This window comes from Benincasa hispida, chromosome 3 (genome assembly GCF_027475165.1).
Source record: "Benincasa hispida cultivar pf3 chromosome 3, pf3_genome.v1.1, whole genome shotgun sequence".
NCBI lineage: Eukaryota > Viridiplantae > Streptophyta > Magnoliopsida > Cucurbitales > Cucurbitaceae > Benincasa > Benincasa hispida.
The window spans coordinates 52,152,887-52,156,843 of record NC_143480.1 but is presented as its reverse complement, the minus strand read 5'-3'; the positions used below and the strand labels follow the sequence as shown (position 1 = coordinate 52,156,843).

The window sequence follows — 3,957 nt, the reverse complement described above, 5'->3', positions numbered from 1 at the left end:
TATTAGACACAAAATTGAAAGCTTGGAGACGTATTAAATAAAACATTTGAAAGTTGTTAAGACAATTTAAGCGATCTAGGGACCTATGTGTTTATTTTGCCTTAAGAAATGAAAATTATGGAACTCAATGCTTAATAATACTTTGTACTTTGTCCTCTAATCCAGGTTATTGTTTTGGATTACAAGTTGGTCAGAAAATATTTATTTTTAAGGATGAATAAAGAATGGATTAAACTAAGGAATAAGTTATTAGTGGAGTATAGAGAAGGAGTATCACAATTCTTAGATATGGCAAGTTTTCATGTTAATGATTTCGGACGAATAAGATGTCCATGCAAGAATTGTATGAATTCAATTTGGGAAAAGATAGATATTGTGGAACGACATCTATTAACATATGGAATATCTCCCTCATATTGTGAATGAGTATATCATGGAGAGTCGGTAAACTTATCTAGAAGTCATACAAGTCATTCAATACAGGATGTTGAAGTAGATAGTATAAAGAGTAATGCTGTCGAAGAAAATGAGATATTGAATCTTATAAACAATTTACAAGTTCCAATTGAAAACGAGAATGCAAATGAAGGAAGAATTGAGAATAATGAAATGTCCTTTAATGGTCAAGAAAGAGATACCACGAACTTATTCGAGGATTTAATGACTGAAGCACGTAATGAATTATACCCTGGGTGTTCGCAATTTTCGTTCTTAAACTTTTTAGTGAAGTTGGTGCATATCAAAGTTCTGAACGGCTGGAGTAACAAATCGTTTGACATGTTGCTGGAATTGTTAAAAGTAGCATTTCCAGCTGGCACCTCTATACCTACTTCCTTTTATGAAGCCAAGCGAAAATTGCGTGATTTAGGCCTAGGTTATGAGTCTATTCGTGCGTGCAAATATGATTGTGTATTGTATTGGAATGAGTTTGTAGATTTGCAACAATGCCCTGTTTGTGGTGAGTCTTGGTACAAAGTTAATGATGGCAAGGGTAAAAAAATACCACATAAGGTATTACATCATTTTCCATTGATAGAAAAAATACCACATAAGGTATTGCATCATTTTCCATTGATACCGAGATTAAAACGATTGTTTGCATCAAAAGAAAGTGCTTCTGACATGAGATGGCATAAAGATAAGCGAGTTGAAACGGAGGATGTATTGCGACATCTAGCTGATGCAGAGGGGTGGAAACATTTTGATCGCAAATTCCCTCATTTCGTTTTAGATCCTCGAAATGTTCGTTTGGGATTAGCTTCAAATGGCTTCAATCCGTTTGAAAATATGAGCACTTCTTATAGTATGTGGCCTGTGGTGATAATTCCTTATAATTTGCCCCCTTGGAAATGCATGAAGGAAACAAACTTCTTTATGTCTTTGCTCATACCTGGTCCAAAATCTCCTGGAAAGGAAATTGATGTTTACTTGCAACCGTTGATTGAAGAGTTGAAAGAGTTGTGGACAATTGGTGTGCGAACTTATGATTTTGTTGCTGGTGAGTTTTTTCAACTATATGCTACCTTATTATGGACGATTAATGACTTCCCTACGTTGACTTATCTGGGTGGAGTACAAAAGGTTATCAAGCATGTCTAATATGCAAAGAAGATAACTCGTCCTTCGGGATAAAAGGGAAAATATCATTCATGGGACATCGATATTATCTTCCAGAGAATCACAGTTGGCGTCGAAGTAGTCAACATGATGGAAAAGTTGAACGTAGACCTCCACCAGTCGTAATGAATGGAGAAAAGAGATTACAACAAATAAATACGCTAAACTTTTATGTGCTTAGCAAACATCCATCGAAGCAAGATAAAAAAAGAAAGCGAATTCTAAACTGGACTAAAAAAAGTATTTTTTTCCAACTTCTATATTGGTCCAGACTATTGTTACGACATAAATTGGATGTAATGCATATTGAAAAAAACGTATGTGACAATTTGGTGGGCACATTGTTAAATATTGAAGGAAAGTCAAAGAATACAACGAACGCTCGATTAGACTTACAAGATTTGAAGATAAGAAAAGACCTACACTTGATACAGGTCGATAACAGATTTATAAAACCACATGCAGCATACACATTAACAAATGGTAAACAGATTTCGTTTTGTAAGTATTTGAAATCAGTGAAATTCCCTGATGGATTCGCATCTAACATATCACGATGTGTCAATGACAAAGATGAAAAAATATCGGGACTGAAAACACACAACTGTCATGTGTTGCTTCACAGACTACTCCCTATTGGTATTCGAGCATACCTACCGAAAAACGTATCCACTGCTATTGTTGAGTTGTGTACATTCTTTCGCGACTTATGTGCAAAGACAATATGTGTAAGTGATTTGAATGGATTACAAGCAGACATCATGGTCATACTTTGTAAATTGGAGAGAATATTCTCACCTGCCTTTTTCGATGTAATGGTACACCTTGTAGTTCATCTACATATAAAACCAAAGTGGTGGGTCCAGTTAGTTACAGTTGGATATATCCTATTGAAAGAAGTTTACGAACATTAAAACAATTTGTACGAAACAAAGCACGTCCCGAGGGGTCTATAGCGGAAGCATATGCAATGAATGAATCATGGAACTTCTACTCGCGATATCTAAGTGGGATTGAAACGAAATTCAATAGAGATGAATGAAATAATGATAACATTTCCGATCACAAGATATTTGGTGAATTTGAATCATGGAATCTCGCTCTCTCCCTATATCTCGCTCTCTCCCTGCCTCTTGCTCTTTCCCTGTACTATTCTTTAAAGTTTAGACTTTCATCTGCCCCTTATTTCAGCCACATTCATTTTCTCTCTCTCTAAAATATTTGAAAAACTTTTAACAAATTGACAAAATGGTTTGATCAATGATGATGATAATGATGCCACATACCACACACTTATACAACTAAAATTAAAATTACATATCGTTTTATGAGATTTTTGTAAGGATGATCAAAAGTAAATTTAGAAAATTTTTATATGGATGACCTTTTTTTTTTTTTTTTTGCCAATGCAATTTGATTAGCTTTTTAAATTTTTGTTGGCGTCACATATTGTTTTAATTGTTTTTTTTTCTCACTTGTTTTAATTGTTTTTTTTCTCACATATTTTTTTGCTCACTTTCTTACTCTTATTCTCTCCATTTGATTTATTTGGTATCTAAAAAACTCTGTTCGTTGTCAAAGAAAAAAGAAACAACTTTGTCATTTATTGTCTCCGTTGTGATTAGAAGCAAAATATGGAGAAAGTAGTGTTGTCGTTGGTAGAGATGAAATACAAATTAAAGAAGGGAAGGGAAGTAGAGAAAAAAAGGGGGTGGGAAGATGTGTTTTGTTGGGATGATCCTCTCTATTTTCCTTTTAAACGTAAATTATTAATGCAAAGAGCAATAGTTAGCTGCAGTCTAAGTTACACCCAGTTTCATATATTCATTCCTCAAACTATTGGAGTTTGAACGTGTTGTGGATGTTTATCGATATAACATTTCAATGTTTTTGTTTTATTGTAGAATGCTGTTCGGAGATGAGCTAAGACAATTGTTGGAGATGCTGTGTTCGAGAAGTGTTCTAGATGTTGTTTTGATTTTACTTCTTTTATGTATTTGTGATATGAATGTTTATCGACTTTGTTTGGATATTGTAATTTCTAGTATCGACTTCGTTTGGATATCGTAATTTTTTACTTGTTATAAAATGAACTTCATTTTCGTTTATGTGAATCTTTATTTGGTATAATATGTTTACAGGTTTTCAGATCAAATTTTAAAAATTTACAAACAATATATTAAATTTTAATACTCCCCATGCATATAGGATCCCCCGATGTACTTTAAAACGGCGTCAGGAGTTCCCCTATAACTCCCGACGCCGTTTAGTGAGTCGGGAGATCCTCTCCCGACCAAACTCTCGACAATCGTTTATGCGTTGGGAGATCCTCTCCCGACG

General features: G+C 34.3%; 1 pseudogene; it reads left to right on the top strand.

Annotated features, from left to right (window-relative positions):
• Nucleotides 1-213: 213 nt before the first annotated feature.
• Nucleotides 214-3,539, top strand: LOC150037374 (uncharacterized; annotated as a pseudogene).
• Nucleotides 3,540-3,957: the final 418 nt, after the last annotated feature.